This window comes from Chiloscyllium plagiosum, unplaced genomic scaffold (genome assembly GCF_037043375.1).
Source record: "Chiloscyllium plagiosum isolate Xiang-an unplaced genomic scaffold, Cpla_swu_hap1 HiC_scaffold_3, whole genome shotgun sequence".
Taxonomy (NCBI): Eukaryota; Metazoa; Chordata; class Chondrichthyes; order Orectolobiformes; family Hemiscylliidae; genus Chiloscyllium; species Chiloscyllium plagiosum.
This window is the reverse complement of record NW_028270141.1, coordinates 91,411,091-91,428,842: the sequence shown is the minus strand read 5'-3', so window position 1 is coordinate 91,428,842 and position 17,752 is coordinate 91,411,091. Positions and strand designations below refer to the sequence as shown.

Sequence of the window (17,752 nt, the reverse complement as noted above, 5' to 3'; positions counted from 1 at the left end):
AGAGAAATAGGGAGGGGATTCTTGAGCTAGGGTCTGGTTGACTAGAAACACAGGGAAGCAATTTAAAATTGGATTGCATAAGAAGCTGGGATTAGAGAAACACAGATATATTGGACCATTGTGGGCTAGAGGATATTACAATCCCTGTAAGAAGTAATAACCTTAAAAAGCCACTTAATTCTAGTGACTGACTGAAAAGGCTCTTGCAACAAAATTTCATGTTTTGTATTCTAAATTGGAGAAATATTTCATCATACGATTAGAGCATAAGACTCCAAGATGTAGGAGCAGAAGTAGGCATTTGGCTGTGGAGATCACGGTTGGCCTGATAATCCTCAACTCCACTTTGTTGGCTTTTCCCTATATCCTTTGATTCCTGGACTGATCAAAAAATTGTCCATCTCAGGTGCGAATGTAATTAATGATTCAGCCTCGACATCCCTCTGTGGTAAAGCATTTCACAAGTTCACAACCTCTGAGAAAAGAAAGTCCTCCTTGCCTATGTCTTGTGACCCCCTTAATCTGAGGTCATGTCCTTGGTCCTAGCCTTCCCCATAAGGTGAAATGTTTCTCCACATACCCTGTCAAGCCCCCAAACAACTTTATATATTTCAATGAGATCTCCTCCCATTCTTCTAAAATCCACAAGTACAAGCCCAACCTACTTAGCCTCGTCCCCATAAGAAAATCACTCCACACTAAGTAATCTAATCTAATCCACTAGAACTGACCTTGTGAACTTTCTTTGGGAAGTCTCCAATGTCAGGATATCTTTCCTTTGATAAGGGTCCCAAAACAGTTCGCAGTATTCCAGCTTTGATCTGACTAGTGTATTCTATACCATTTTAGCAAATCATCTCCATTTTTATACTCCATTCTCTTGTAAAAAAAAAAGCCAAAAGCTTAAAAATGTGTTGCTGGAAAAGCGCAGCAGGTCAGGCAGCATCAAAGGAACAGGAGAATCGATGTTTCGGGCATAAGCGCTTCATCAGGAAGGGGTTATGCCCGAAACGTCAATTCTCCTGTTCCTTTGATGCTGCCTGACCTGCTGCGCTTTTCCAGCAACACATTTTTAAGCTCTGATCTCCAGCATCTGCAGTCCTCACTTTCTCCTAATAAAAGCCAACAGTCCATTTGCTTTCCCTATTACCTACTGAATTTAGGATGCTAGATTATTTTGTGACTGATAAATCACCATTTTTCACTTGATCGACAATTCCAAACAGCAGTTATAATATTCTCTGTATCTTACAGTCAAAAGCTGTTCTCCAGCCTGAGTTTCAGCGTGCTGAACAATGGAATCAACAATTTTTCTGTTCCAGATGCAGGATTGGCTGCCTCTGTTTTCTCACTATCTTTCCCACTCCCATCCTTTCTGATTGCTGGAATATATCTATCTGCAAGCAAAGGTTATGCTCTATTTCCCGCACTATTCAGAATAAGATTGTCTCCAAATGTCTATCTCAATCTCATTTGTCAGAAACAGTGACAGGAGAGAACAGAAACCTTTGTACACTTTTTCTCAGAGTCCATAATCAATGGTTTTTGGAAAAGCAAGTCAGTTTGTTTTTCGGTCTCCGTTAATTTTTGAGTAACTAACAAGTAAATTTCATGATATTTTTCCAATTAACCTTTTCAGTTTTATTTTAACATCTCTGGAGCAGATTGGACTTGAACCCAGACCTCCTTGCTCAGATGTAGGGACAATACCATTGTGCTACAAGGTCCAGAAAATAACTCCCATAGATTTAAAAAAGGATTATTTGTTCACACTTTCACCCTTAACTTCGAATGCTTTGTCAGTCTTGCGCGCACACGTGAAAAATTAGCTAACCAGGAAAGTGCAACCTATAAAGAAAATAATACTGCATAATTCTTGTTTTGGGGTTGGTGAAAGAAAAACGGTCATTTTCAATCTTTTGAATAAAGTGATTCCAATCTTCAAAGGTGGATATAGATGGTTTCAATAACTGCGGTCATAGCATTATTATTGAAAGAAGTAAACTTCAATAGGACATAAAATAGTCATAGAGATGTACAGCACGGAAACAGATCCTTCGGTCCAACCATCCATGCCGACAGGATATCCCAACCCAATCTAGTCCCACCTATCGGTACCTGGCCCATATCCCTCCAAACCCTTCCTTTTCATATACCCATCCAGATGCCTTTTAAATGTTGCAATTGTACCAGCCTCCACCACTTCCTCTGGCAGCTCATTCCATACATGTACCTCCTTCTGCATGAAAAAGTTGCCTCGTAGGTCTCTTTTATATCTTTTTTCCCCCTCACCCTAAACCTATGCTGTCTAGTTCTGGACTCCCCCACCCCAGGGAAAAGACTTGTCTATTTATCCTATTTATGCCCCTCATACTTTTGTAAACCTGTATTTGGTCACCCCTCAGCCTCCAACGCTCCAGATAAAACAGCCCTAGCCAATTCTACCTCCCCCTACAGCTCAAATCCTCCAATCCTGGCAACATCCTTATAAATCTTTCCTGAACCCTTTCAGGTTTCACAAAGAGACCAGAATTGCACGCAAACTTTCAACAGTGGCCTAACCAATGTCCTGTACAGCCGCAACATGACCTCCCAACTCCTGTACTCAATACTCCGACCAATAAAGGAAAGCATATCAAGCGCCTTCTTCACTATCCTATCTACCTGCAACTCCACTTTCAAGGAGCTGTGAACCTGCATTCCAAGGTCAACTTGTTCAGCAACACTCCCTAGGACCTTACCATTAAGTGTATAAGTTCTGCTAAGATTTGCTTTTCCAAAATGCAGCACCTCGCATTTATCGAAATTAAACTCCATCTGTCACTTCTCAGCCCATTGGCCCATCTGGTCAAGATCTCGTAATCTGAGGTAACCCTCTTCGCTGTCCACATCACCTCCAATTTTGGTGTCATCTGCAATCTTGCTAACTGTACCTCTTATGCTCATATCCAAATCATTTATATAAATGATGAAAAGTAGTGGACCCAGCACTGATCCTTGTGGCATTCCACTGGTCACAGGTCTCCAGTCTGAAAAACAACCCTCCACCACCACCCTCTGTCTTCTACCTTTGAGCCAGTTCTGTATCCAAATGGCTAGTTCTCCCTATATTCCATGAGATCTAATCTTGCTCACCAGTCTCCCATGGGGAACCTTGTTGAATGCCTTACCGAAGTCCATATAGATCACATCTATATGGACTTCAGTAAAATCTTTGTGTCACATGATCAGCTACTATTCCACTTGAATGGTTTTAAAGCTAGAAGCCTTTGCTATACAATGGAGAACGGATGGGGGAGGGCTCCTGTTCACATCCACTTCTTGTAAAGGGGCTTCTTCAGCTTTCTTTTACGTATCAAACTTAGAGAGATGGGGCCAAATCTTATAGTGTCTGAGTAATCTGGGCTAAGGCAAGATTTACATCAAAATCAGATGAGAATTCCAGAAAGAACATCTCACTGCATCTTCTATGCTTTCCACATGCGACATGGTGAGTTTTTCACTAGGCAATGGGGAGTTTCCAATTAAAGGCATCATTTGTTAAACACCTTGTTAATGGCCAAGCTTATCTCATTAATATTTAGTCTTCTGCCTAATCAAGTTTACCAATTAAACTGGATGTCAAGAAACCATGAGATGGAATTCAGAGCAGATATCTGGGCAATCCAGTTTGTCGCTTACTCCGAAGGACCTTCAAGTTGGAAAATGGACAACAATATTTCAAGGCATGTTCCATGGCCATCAGCCATGTGAACCACTTACAGGGTGAATCTGCACTTCAGTATTGCAACTTGGGTTGCACCAGCAGCTACTATTGTAATGCTGCAGCACAGACACTGTGCTCATGGACTGGACCAGGCTGCGTCTCTGGGATATTTGTTCCCTGTCATGCCATTTGCTCACTCTGAGCTTAATCTGGGGCTCTGGAATCCCTCCCTTTAGTGGAGGGTTGTTTTTCAGACTGGAGGCCTGTGACCAGCGGAGTGCCACAAGGATCGGTGCTGGGTCCACTACTTTTCATCATTTATATAAATGATTTGGATGTGAGCATGAGAGATGTAGTTAGTAAGTTTGCAGATGACACCAAAATTGGAGGTGTAGTGACAGAGAAGAAACTTACCTCAGAGTACAATGGGATCTTGATCAGATGGGCCAATGGGCTGAGAAGTGGCAGATGGAGTTTAATGGCTTGCTTTACCATTTTCTTCTTTGCACCCTAAACCACAAAACCAGATTCACAAAACCACTGTCTTGCCTTTTCATTTCCTGCTGATACTGAGCCAGGAAGCTGATCATGGCTATCAGCAGATTTCAGTCAAGGCAAGGAGGTTAGCCTTCACTCTGGGAACCTCAGCCCAGTAAGTCAAGGGCAGCCTCCAATATCAGCTGGAGGCTAGGAAATGGTCAGTCAGCCACTTGGGGTAGTCAAAGTCAGATTGGTTTCCACATAAGAGGTTGGTCAGTCCACCACTTCTCTTGGAAGTGGGTGGCCCTACTGTTACTTTTGGTGCAGGTGGGGAGGTATCCCAAGTAAGTGTGTTGGCAGTGCACAAGCAATGCAGGGTTATTGCTGCCAGGGGTTCAGGTACGTGACAGTGAGTGAGGGAAGATGTTGCAGGCAATAGTGAGAGTGGTAGAACATGAGTCGTGGTGGGTACAGCAGCAGAGATAGAATGAGTATTAGGTATCAGAGAGAAGATGGTGACACACTGGCAGAATGGTGAAGGTTATTGACCTTATTCACACAGTGCTATGCATTCCTTCAGACAGCTGAGACTGCAGTAAGCTGGGTGCCAATGCCAGACTGCAGCAGGCTGGCATGGTCTGGTGTCTTGACCATACTGGTGATCCTGGGGAAAGAGAGTGTCCCACCTTTGCACCACCCCAACTAGCAGGAACACCAGGTTTCTGACTGTGTAGAGATGCACCAATTTCCCTCTGTCAGCAACAGCCAGGAGCTGTGCAGGGCAGCTCCAGGTACGCAGTAAGTGTTTAAAGATGACGCCAGTGCAAAGGATTGCAGTGAATTCCAGGATATCCACTGAGTGACGAGCTGTTCTGGGAGTGCTTTGTGGTAAGATGAGGTCAGAATTGGATGTAGCAGATGCTGTAGATATGGAATAGATAGTTAATGAACAAATGTTGGTTTGATGCAGTGAGACAATTCACGAGATCTTGCAGTGAAAAGCCCTTCAGAAAATTTGTCACAACTTCGACTGAGCCAAAAGAAATGTAAGTTTTAACCCAGAAATTCTGCAAGTCCAGTTGCATTTGAGTTTTGGCTAAACCACAAATAATAGCAGGTGTAAATTCTGCAGATAGTTCTGTCTCAACATGCCCATCCAAGGGAAGACTCCCACGCAAGGATATTTAATTAGGAATTTTCCAGAAACTTAAGGCAGTCTGGTCAGAAATTGTGGAAGTAGCCATCTTAGCCACTGTTTGTCTCCATTTCCAAATGAAGGACCATACTAAAAAATTGTAAGAAAAGAAGATACCTTCACAGGATTTGATTTCACTTCTTAAATATTGTTTTTCATGACATTTAATCTTCATTAGCATTTGTTTTCTATATCCATTCCATAACTCACTGCTGATTATCATTTATCCCCCTTTTCTTTCAGACGGAATTGTTCTTGTATCATCATTAAACTTTGCAGCTCGATGAAATGCAGACATTCCTGAGAAATGGAGGACAAGGGTAAGCATAGATTTAAAAAGGCACAAGAAATAAACACAGATTGACAATGAAGTTTTGCAAACAACAATTGGCAGAAATAGACGCCGTAATTTTAAAGATTCAGGTGCTGTATTTGCAAACTGGAATTCTGTGTTCTGAGAACGGAATGAAAGTACTGCACAACACACTGAGCATTGTACTAGAAGACTTGCTGCTATTATGTTGATTCCACTTCATAATTGTGTGATTAATAATAACAGAACGTAACAGATCTTTAAATCCTAGGAAGGCCAAATTGGAATTCCTGTCTAATGTTGGAAAATAAACATTAAACCAAAACTATTCCCAATTATGCAATGTTTTAATTAACTAATTCACGCAATTAATTGCTCTGCACATCAGAGCTCAAATTGTGCAGGGACAGTGGATGAAATTTTTCTCGATTCATATGTGGAACGTGTGCGTCGCTGGTTAGGCTGTCATTTATTGCCCATTGGTAGTTACCTTTGAAATGTGGTGGGTGAGTTGTCTTCTTGATCTGATGCAGTTCATGTGTTTTAGGTAAAGTTACAATGCAGTTAAAGAGGAAATTCCAGGATTTTGATGTAGCAGCATTGAATGAATGGCCATATATTTCCAAGTCAGGATGGTGAGCAGCTTAGAGGGGAACTTGCAGGTTACGGTGTTCCTATTTGCCACCAAAATCCCTAAGCCACCCATCAAACTCATTCATAACCTTGACCAGTGAAATAAAGGTTGCCCTGGTAAATTGAATGGATAGGAATAGTCTTAGAATCCCTCTGGTGTGGAAACAGGCCCTTTGGCCCAACAAGTCGGGCGGCACGGTGGCACAGTGGTTAGCACTGCTGCCTCACAGCGCCTGAGACCCGGGTTCAATTCCCGCCTCAGGCGACTGACTGTGTGGAGTTTGCACGTTCTCCCCGTGTCTGCGTGGGTTTCCTCCGGGTGCTCCGGTTTCCTCCCACAGTCCAAAAGATGTGCAAAACTCAACATTTACCCCTGACTAATGCACCTAACCTACATATCCCTAAACACTGCGGGCAATTTAGCATGGCCAGTTCACCTAACCTGCACATCTTTGGACTGTGGGAGGAAATCGAAGCACCCGGAGGAAACCCACACAGACACTGAGAGAATGTGCAAACTCTGCACAGTCAGTCGCCCACAGCTGGAATCAAACCTGGGTTTCTGGAGCTGTGAGGCAGCAATGCTAACCACTGAGCCACCATGCCACCCTTTAGTGATCAGCTGTTTGTCCAATTACAGGCTGGCTCTGTCTCATGCTTCCTGCTGATGGGTTCAACTTGTCTGCAGCAAGCATGGGTGAGAGACAGTCTGTGGTGGACCGAAAAGGTGCTGCTGACACAGACATAAGGGCTGGGATGTCGGGGGACAAAAGAACAGGAACTCGGATTGCCGGGCTGAGGAGCAAAACTTGGGAGGACGTATGGGGCCCAACAACCTGTGGAACCAGGACTTGGAGCTGGGGCCTAGAGAAGGTAGCTTGGGGTTCTGGAGGCAAAGTGAGGCAGCAAAATTGGAGAAGAGAGGGTCTACAAACAGAGGGAAGAGGAGGTTGCTGACTGGTAGGGGCTTAGAGCAGCTGTAGAGTGGAGGGAAAGCATGGGTGAGGGCTTGTGAAGTGGAGGGAGGTCTGCGAATTGAAGGGGAGGACTGCAAAATAGAGGAATAGAGGGTGTCTAAAAATAGAAGGAATGCTGCAAAGTGGAGGGTGAGATGGGTGTCTGCAGAGTGGATCTACAAGGTTGAGGAGAGAAGGCCGCAAAGGGTGAAGGGAATTTCAAATGGGAGAGAAGCTGAAAAAGGGAGAAGAAGGCTTAAACTTTGCAACAAGTGAATACTCGGTGAACTGGGAATAGGAAAACAGGTAGTAAATTCTGAGCAAATTAATGAGGAGTTCTCTGATGAAAATTAAGAGTTCAACAGCCATTATATGGGAGGAAATGTAACAAATGCTGTTGTAATGAACATTTTGAATTGCATAATTTTATGTTGAATAGTTTTTTTCAATCAGGATTTTTATTTGTGTCATCACAGTACAACATATCTTAAATACAATGAACTATTTGACAGCATTACGGGCAACATACAATTTTACCGATGAGCTCCCCAGTCTACATAAAGTATATTTTGGGCAATGACAGTGACTTGTAAATAGAAATATTTATCAGCTTTTTAAACAGATGTATTTGTTACTAACTTGTGCCTGTAGTCCTATGTCATTTTAAGTGCTGCCATGTCTGGGAAATTAATGTTTTACTTACTTGTTGTGGCTTCAAGTTTAATTGTGGTGATAAATTGTAGAGGATGTTGATGAATTCTTCCAATTCTGCTTTGTAAATCTAAAGACAATATATATCAACATACAAGTACAAATTGTATGTTTCAAAATGGATGCACTACCTCATGAAGAGCTATTTAGATTGCAAAAGGGACCCCCTGACCTAGAAGTAAGCCCAAAAATCAAGAAGTAACCCTTGAGAAATCTTGAGAAGCTCTTTAAAAAAACATTTTGCATCCTGCTATGCATTCAATCTCTGTGTGCAAAGCTGTTATTGTAACCAACATAAAGGACAAATTTAATCTGCCATCTCTATAGATGTTCCAAATTAGTGGTTAACCGAAATAAAGGGAATTCGGTGCCTGCCAATTAACAGTTAGTAGTAAGAAGAAGATCTTTTATGTGGGTAGTTGTGAAATGATAATTTGACTTGTGAACATGAAAGTCTGTTATATTAACTGGCTGTCGTTGTCACACAAATATAATTTCTGCAGTTCTTTGTCTTACATGACTTGGAGTAATAAATTAGATTAGCATATCAGAATCTAGTTAGTAAAGATTATCACCTCAATTAGGCTCTTTACAGATAAATATTTAACAGCTCTCTCAATATTTAGAATTTGAAGCCATGACTTGGAGGTGCTGGTGTTGGACTGGGGTGGACAAAGTTAAAAATCTCACAAACAGGTTTATTTGGAAGCACTAGCTACCGGTGTGCCACTCCTTCATCAGGTGGTTGTGTCTTCATCACAACCATCTGATAAAGGAGCAGTGCTCTGAACGCTAGTGATTCCACATAAACCTGTTGGACTATAACCTGGTGTTTTGAGATTTTTAGTTAGAGCTTGACGGTTCGACTACTGTACATTATTAGACTGCTGAAATAAGAAGACCTGCATTAAGTTTATGAATTGATCTTTAGCTAGTTTGTGTCAACAGGAACACCACTGGGTGCGATAGTCTGTCTCAGTGCTCCTGTGTTCTGGAACGTTTACTATCCAGTGACCCCTGCTGAGAGGTATGTGCATATCCATTGAAGCCAGGACTTAGATATCCTACTGGCTATAATTGAGTAGTTTGCTGAGATAATTTTGGATTACAAGGGAAGAAAGGAACATTTAGACACAGTTCTGAATGACAATTGACATAAGGAACTGAACTTCTGCTAAATTATAACTTCAAAAGAGATTGGGAGATGCGCAGATTAAACAATTCCATGCCATCTGAATGTGCAAGTTAAGAAAACAGATTTCAGAACAAATTTTGATTTGAATATTGTCAGTCTTGAAGGCATTTTCTAAACTGATTAGCTGGATAGTTGTGTCAATCTGTTTAAAAATACAGATTGTATAGGAATCATAAGATTAAAACAAGTAATTTGACTCTGTGATGATGTTAATTTGACACACAACAAATCGTGCTTTGTTCTTCCTAAATCTTAAAATATCGTGAACAGGCATAAGATGCACTGAATGGTCAATATTGTATACTTCGCTCTCTGGCACAAAGATAACATTACATTCTTCACTTTCAGTTACTTACCTACTTCTTTGTTCCCCTTCCTTTCTGTTCCATCTCTGTGCTTACAGTTTGAATAACGGACTTTCAATAACATCATAGAAACAGTGAAAGCTTATTCCCATACTGTTTGTCTGGCTTTCTTTACTTGTTTAGGGGTAAAATGCAAAAAAGAATGAAGCTATGATTTACTGATATACAACAGATGAGAGGTTGAGATTATCGGATCTTACTTTGAAGGCTGGTACCGCTGGAGTGTACAATAGACCAAAAAGGACTGCATCTCATAAAGACCGTAATGGTTATCTTCAAAAGCAAAGCTTTTCTTATTTACTTTCTTAGCATGTACACTAATGTATGAGTAATTTGTGACTTGTGCAGAGATTATCAATTCATACCTGTGTGTTTAGAATACCATAATTTAGCTAAATTTAAATGCTGGACAGTTTAATTCAATTGTTTATTTCTGTATTTGCTGTAGTTGTCAGTGCAGCCGCAGACCTCTTAGGCATAACATCACAATGATTAAGAGGGCCACAAAATAAAAGGATATCAATAACAAATTCACTATAAATATTTATGATGCAAATTACATTCCATTAAGGTAATTACATTTGTTGAACATGAGATAAAATTCACATGCTTTGAAATTTCTGTACAAGTCTATCTGAAATTGATTTATGCAAAGGAATGGTTATGACTAACAGACCTGATTAAACCTTTTGAAGAGGTGACCAATATATTGGGCATGGATTTATTTATATAGTCTTCCAGAAGGCATTTGATAAAGCCCTTCATAAACAATTGTTATCTAAAGTTGAAGCTTGAGGAATTCAAGGCAGAAAGAAGAGTTATTGACTTCAGTGACTGCGAAATTATTGAGATCATGCTATTATTATCACGGGCGGCATGGTGGCTCAGTGGCTAGCACTGCTGCCTTACAGTGCCAGGGACCCAGTTTAACTCCACCCTCAAGTGATTGACTGTGTGGAGTTTACACGTTCTTTCTGTGTCTGCGTGGGTTTTCTCCCACAATCCAAAGATATGAAGGTTGGGTCGACTGGCCATGCTGTACAGGGATGTGTAGGTTAGGTGGGTTAGCTATGGGAAATGCAAGGTTACAGGGAGACGGTGGAGGGGTGGGGAGGTTGGTGCGGGAGACGATGTTCGGACGGTTGGTGCAGACTCGAGGGGCCAGATGGCCTGCTTGTGCACTGCAGGGATTCTATGATTCTATTTGAGGTGCAAGATATTTTTCCATTCCCAAGAATTAGGTTCAACATCTAAAGTGAGGGAGAAAAATATGATACAGTTCATTGGTGACAAGTAGAGAGAAAGTCATTTTCAGGTTATGCAGATTAATTATATAATTTATTGAGATATGCCACAGATTTTTATGTGGATGTTTGGAGGTTAATGTATATCAGAGGGCATAGCCAAGTATGTGTATGAAGAAGTCAGATGTTAAGTAGGTTGGTGGAAATTTGGGAACCGGGCCAAACCATCAAGATTAAACAAACCTTATTTGAACTAAGAGAGGTACAGCCTCTAAATTTTAGCAGGGATAATGCACCCAAACTAGTTTTAAAAAATAACAAAACTTGGGTGTCACATAACTTCAGAAGCATCCACGCAAATGCAGGCAGATCTGTTTCAGGGAGTAGTTGTATGGTAATATCATACAAATCACTGTCCATCTTCCCTACCTCAGGAGTGATGGATCCACCCTGAGTCTATTTAAAACAGGCTTCGTGTTTTAGGCACCACTGCAGGGGCAAACACGAAATGGAAGACTTCAGAAGGAAGTTAAAAATCTGAAGCATTTTAATATTTTATTTTGTTTGCTGCTGATTCAGTAACCTCAAGATTTAGCAGATGACAGAGACAGTTGGCAGGGATTCAAAAATCTGGGAACATATATTTGAGTGTCCCACTTTGGGAATGTGAGATGCTCCAAAATGTTCATATCAATCTTCCACATTGCAACTGGATCAAGAAATAACAATGAGGTCCAGCCTTGAGCATAAGACAGGTATCCTATGTCACTGATCTTAACAGGTGCATTAGTTGTTCTTCACATCTTCCCCCACCCATTTTTAAAAAAAAAGTTTAATTTTTTTTGCCTTGTATTCTGGAGATTCTATTCCTTCATCATCCCTGGTTGAATGGGGGGGATTTGCAGATTTTGCCATTGAGAATATATTGGATTTTCACATCGAGGTAGAAAACCAGAGTTGGGACTGCATCAAAATCCAAACCCGCCCACATGAGCACGTGGTTAGTGACCTGGGATTTTCACAGAGGTGTTCCCTTAATTGTTTTAGAGATAGGACTCCTAGCCAATTAGAGGTGTGGATGGGTTCTCAACTTGAGGTTGAGATCTGACTTGTGACAACTGCAATGGAGCATAGGTAACTCAAAGGATATTTCATTGAGGTCCCTTCAATGCAAAAAAAATTTGATTTAAAAAAAAATCAGAAGCTGGATCACCCTGAGAAAGGTGGGTATGCTGCAGAATCCCTCCAAAGGGCAGCCTGTTTAGGCCTACAGAGCAACCTCTCCCCTCTGGTTGCCTCCCACACCCCCCTACCCCAAAAGTAGGAAACTGGAGGCCAACTTTAAGATTCCAGTTGGCTTCCAACATGTGCTTGACAATGCTTTTAATGAGCCTAATTAGCTACCCACCTGCCAGAACAGGCTGCTTTTGGTAAAAATGGGCAGCACTGGGAAAGGGGTGGGGAAACAAGCACACAGGATGGTATGCCTGCTCTTTCCTCAGCCCAAAACCCCAGCTCAGTATATCCGTGTATTTTTAGCCTGAAGAGTTGGAGAAAGGCCAAGGTCATCAGGCTCGAAGTCCAGCCTCCAGCACCTTTAGATTTAGATTAGATTACATTACAGTGTGGAAACAGGCCCTTCAGCCCAACAAGTCCATACCGACCCGCCGAAGCGCAACCCACCCATACCCCTACAGTTACCCCTTACCTAACACTAGGGGCAATTTAGCATGGCCAATTCACCTGACCTGCACATCTTTGGACTGTGGGAGGAAACCGGAGCACCCGGAGGAAACCCACGCAGACACGGAGAGAACGTGCAAACTCCACACAGTCAGTCGCCTGAGGCGGGAATTGAACCCAGGTCTCTAGCGCTGTGAGGCAGCAGTGCTAACCACTGTGCCACCGAACCGCCCACCTGTCACCGGGATATACAGACACTTCTAAATCCAGTCAATCTGTGGTTGTAATTGGGTATGCTTCACAAGAAACACCACCATTTATGTTTTGTCAGATAACCTGGAAGGTCAGCATTCCATTAAATCTTTGCTCTTTGATCACCAAGGTTGCTCCTAACAGCATCAATAACATGACTCATGTGGCTGAGCATGGATGCACTGTGCTGCAATTTTACTGAATATCATCAAAATGTAAAGTGTATAGATTCCATTTATGTGGCCATATATGGATTTATAATTAATCTCATTAACTGTACAAGCATTGCATCAAGCTTGTCTTCTTGCTCAGTAGAGAAGGGTACAGCTTCCTAAAAGGGAAACTTGTTTCCATCCATAATCACTGTAATAATCCAGTAGTTCAACGGGATGCAGGGTGATTATTTAACAAGAGATATCCCTTCCAGATTCAGCTCATGACTCCTGCTTACTATTGATTGGAGTTACCTGTGGCTGCAACATGGGAAATGGAAGATTGCAGATTCTGCAATAATGATTTTGCAGATGAGCTTGAAAAAGATGTCAGAAAGCCCTGAATCTAGAGGGCTTTGTGCAGATTGCAGCATTTCAGTTTGAACTGCTGGTAGTCTGGAGTCAGCAAAGACATTGGTGGAATGGCTTACAGATAAGCAGGCATATTACAATGCTGATAGTATAGGTCGTATCCTTTTGGGCTTACCAAAAAAGGAGGATAAGGTCAGAAGAAACCCTGAATTGTCAGTACCGGCCATCAGCGCAAAAGGAGAGAAGGTAAAGACCTGTAAGAATTGTCTGTGGAGAGCTTTTCCCTTGGAAATGAGCTGTGTGTATTGAATGTGTATATTGCAGCTTTGGAGTTGGGATTATGATAAAATAAAAAACACACAATTATTTCTGCATATTTTCTGTAATAGTGTATCAAAACATATCTGAACTACTTAGTGCAAAGTGTAAGTGGCATTTTAAAAGTACAGTTCTGACCTTTTGGTACTTCAGTTATCCATTTGTCAAAACTGTCTTGCTTTCTATCTTAATCAATTCTAGAATGGGTATGGATTTGCTCCACGGTGCCACGTCTGTAATGATGATGATATCACTAGATGTAATGCACAAAGTTCAGACTTTTTCTGACATTTTTTTAAATGTAAGAAATTTCATTTCTATTGCTTTCTGCTTGTTGCACACTTAAAATGTCAGATGAATTCATTAACACTGCATTGCAACAAATCAATTCCCCTGAAAATATCATATTGCATATTTCAGTCTGTGAATGTTACTTGTATGGTATCCTTTAACTGTTCACCAACCAAGTGTCACAGCTATGATGGAAGGATGTATTCAAAAACTAAATTCTTCAGTATGAAAGCAAGTACTAAAATCTTGCCTTTCAGGAAAGACTGTAACCAAAAATCTTTTGTTATAAATAGAAATGTCAAGTCAAGAAAAACTGATGTATTTACTTTGTGTGCTGGATTATGCACAATTTGCAATCATATGTTTGATTGCAAGATCATTATGGTAAAGGAAATTCATTCTGTCCATGTTGCTAAAAATAGGCCCAATTCCTCAAGCGTTGTAGTATGTAATTGTTAAATTATACCCAGGTTTTTACTGCTGCTTTGTGGAAGTTCGCTTCATTTTTTTCAATTACACTTTGTGAAAATAAATATGTTCCAATATTCATCTGAACTTTGACTTTTACCAGCTCAAATCTGTTGCAGTTCAGGTTAGAGTCATTTTGAGAGTTTAGCTTTCCATGCAATTAGTTTTATAAAGAAAACAACAATCTTTCAGACCCATATTTTGAGGGTAAATGTCTCAGTAGGTCCAATTTTTACTCATAACTTTGACACTAAGGATTAGTCTTGAGGCCTGTGAAGCATCGAGACAGCTGGAAGATCTTGCAGTTGTGTTTGTGACTGTTATATATCAGATTTTATAAATGTCTCATTCACAAGTTTAATTACTTATCTGTTTAATTGTAACTCTATGATTTTTAGATTGTTTGGGTTTTTTCTTTTTTGAAATGTAATTGTAAACTTAATAGTTGAGAGTCAAATAGATTTTACAATAATTAGTAGATCTTTGTTTTGACTGCACTGAAAACATAAAATGGAGTTTTCTTCAAGTTTACTTGCTCTTTCTATTCTTTCTCCATGGGCTCATTAGCTTTTCATTTTTCTCTGGGGAGTATTTACTTCTTCTCTGCACAGTTATGCAACAACCTGATTTTTACCACATAATTTTGTTTATGATGTTACAATATTCCTATTCAGGTCTCATGTATTTTTTTCTTCACCACACCATTCATAAAACAACGCAAGAGGGAAGAGAATATGACAGATTTGACATGCACTGCACTCTCCCAATCCAGGCAGTTTGTTCCTGGGACTGGTCATCATGTCAGGGATGAGGCATTAATTGCATTTTAACATCTCTGTATTAACTGCCTGGGTGAATACCAGGGTGTTACCCATTCTTTGGTTTATCTTTCAGGGCAATCCTTGATCTATCAGATTCAAGCTGTGTTGTTTTAAAATTTAAAGCTTAATGGAGAATTGTCAGTAATTATTAACTGGTCTATCTTCCACAGAAATACCTCAACCAACTAGAGTCCAACCAATTAGTAATAGAGTCATAGAGCCATAAAGCACAGAAAAAGACCCTTCAGTCCAACTCGTCCATGCAGACCAGATATCCTAAATTAATCGAGTCCCATTTGTCAGCATTTGGCCCATAAACTCTTCCTATTCATACACCTGTCTGGATGTCTTTTAAGTGTTGTAATTGTACCAACCTCCACCACTCCCTCTGGCAGCCCATTCCATACACGGACCACTCTTTGCATGAAAAAGTTGCCCCTTAGGTCTCTTTTAAATCTTTCCCCTCTTACCTTAAACATATGTCCTCTAGTTTTGAACTCCCCTACCCTGGGGAAAATACTTTGGTTATTCACCATATCCATGTCCCTCATGATCTTATAAACCTCTATAAAGTCAGCCCTCGGTGTTCCAGGGAAAATAGCCCCAGCCTATTCGGTCTCTCCCTATAGCTCAAACCCTCTAATCCTGGCAACATCCTTCAAATCTTATCTGAACCCTTTCAAGTTTTCCAGTGTCTTTCATATAGCAGGGAGACCAGAATTGAATGCAGTATTCCAAAAATGGCCTAACCAATGTCCTGTACGGCTGCTCAACTCCTGTGCTCAGTGTTCTGGCCAATAAAGGCAAGTATTGTAAATGCCTTCCTCACTATCCTGTCTATCTGCGACTCCACGGTCAAGGAGCAATGAATCTGCACTCCAAGGTCTTTTTGTCCAGCAATGTTCCCCAAGACTTAGTATTCTGTCACTACAGTGTATATATGTTGTATCCCTTTTACTTTGGTATTTCTTGTTGAATTGATGATGAGTGTAAGATGAAACAAATGTGGGTTTTCAGTGATACTCGAGTTCTGTACCGCCAAATGACTATAACTGCATCAGAAGCAGTTCAGTGAAAGGTTGTTCAATTGATAGCTAGGCTGGTAGTGGGTGTGGGTTTGGCAGTTACCTTGTGTAGAAGAGTTTGACACACTGGACTGGCATCTATGAGAGATTAGAAGAATGAAAGATGATCTTATTGAGAAATGTTTAGGATGTTTAAAAATTTTGCAGGTTGCATTATGTTCCTGAACGAAGTAGGAATTTTTAAAGCTCAATTTATGGTGAAAACATTTTTTTGTGTTCATTTATAGGAGATGGTGAGAAGCCATTTTGGTGGGAAAATTAAATTGGAAATTGCTTTTGTTTTTGCTGTAACATGATTTTCAGAATGTGGAGTGAAAAATAGTTTGTGACATGCATTGGGAAGAAATAAACCTTGAGGAGAACTGTTTTCACCAATATGGCAAGCTGTAAACCCACAGCAACCTTGTTTTTGGCCGTTGAGGAAGGAGAACATTTACTAGATGGCCATTAGCAGTTCAGAGGTCATGCCAGAGAGAAGAGTTATCCGAAAGTCTTTTATAATGTTATTCTGAAATAATAGTAAGATTGTGCATGAACGTTGGATTGATAATAATTAATCCTTTCACTTCAATTCCAGCAAGCAACTTCTTCAGCTTGAGTGTCTAGCTGACGTTGAGATAGTCCTATTAGCTAGGCCACTTTGCTGAACTACCTTTCATCACTCAGTTTGTAGTTTGCCATATAATCCTCTAATCTCTAGGGAACTAAATAATGTTGTCAAAACATACCATACAATGTAGGAAAACATGATGTGCAGTAAAACTATTTACTGAATTCAAAACTGTAATATCATTTCTTAAAGCTAAACACAAATGATACAACAACTTTTGGATATAAACTGTAACAGATGGAGTTGCAAAGTAATTTTAATAACAGTAAGACTTGAAATTCATAATTGAAATTGTAAGGGCAATTAAACAATGACTTCAAATGGAGATGAGGAAACTTTATTTCTGTGAAGGTTGTGTGTGGCCGTAGATGCAAAATCTTTAAATAGGGGTAGCTAGATTCATGATTACCAAGGGGTTGAAAGATTATTGTTGTATGCAGGAACATAGAGTTAATATTAAAATCAGATCAGCCATGATCTTATTGAATGGCAAAAAAGGCACAAAGGGCTGAGTGGCGTATTCCTTTTCCTTGTTGTACATGTGCAACTGTATGATGGATTAGCAAATCGCAATGGAGGTCAATGTCTGGAACCACAATAATTTGATGGATGAAATCAAAGTAGTAACCAGTTTTAACAGTAAGGTTTCCAGAGTTTATGCGGCCACATCCTTTTGCACAGTTTGGTTGGGTTGACAATTCACAATAGGAGGTTTAGCTTTTGGATTGTTAAGTTAATTAGCCCTTTCAGGAATAGGTAGTCATTTCACTTGGGGTCCTTGGTTCCAGCTGACTCCATCTTGTGCACAAGTATCTTGTATCTTCTATCTTAAAGTTATCATCGCTGATCTCTAACACTTGTAAATGCCAAAGTTATTGTTGGATATCTGAAGCAAACACAGA

At 40.5% G+C, this 17,752-nt stretch overlaps 1 protein-coding gene across 5 annotated transcripts in view; it reads left to right on the top strand.

Moving 5' to 3' along the window:
- Positions 1-17,752, top strand: part of gpr63 (G protein-coupled receptor 63) — a 161,376-nt gene that overhangs the window by 123,036 nt on the left and 20,588 nt on the right. For 2 of the 5 annotated variants that reach the window (XM_087981494.1, XM_043685356.2), the window contains 2 exons: positions 5,625-5,701; positions 8,943-9,021. The gene's annotated coding sequence lies outside the window, so the exon portion shown is untranslated. Of the gene's footprint in view, positions 1-5,624; positions 5,702-8,925; positions 9,022-17,752 lie in introns of all 5 variants that reach the window. The other 3 variants (XM_087981496.1, XM_043685367.2, XM_087981493.1) reach the window with 2 other exon arrangements.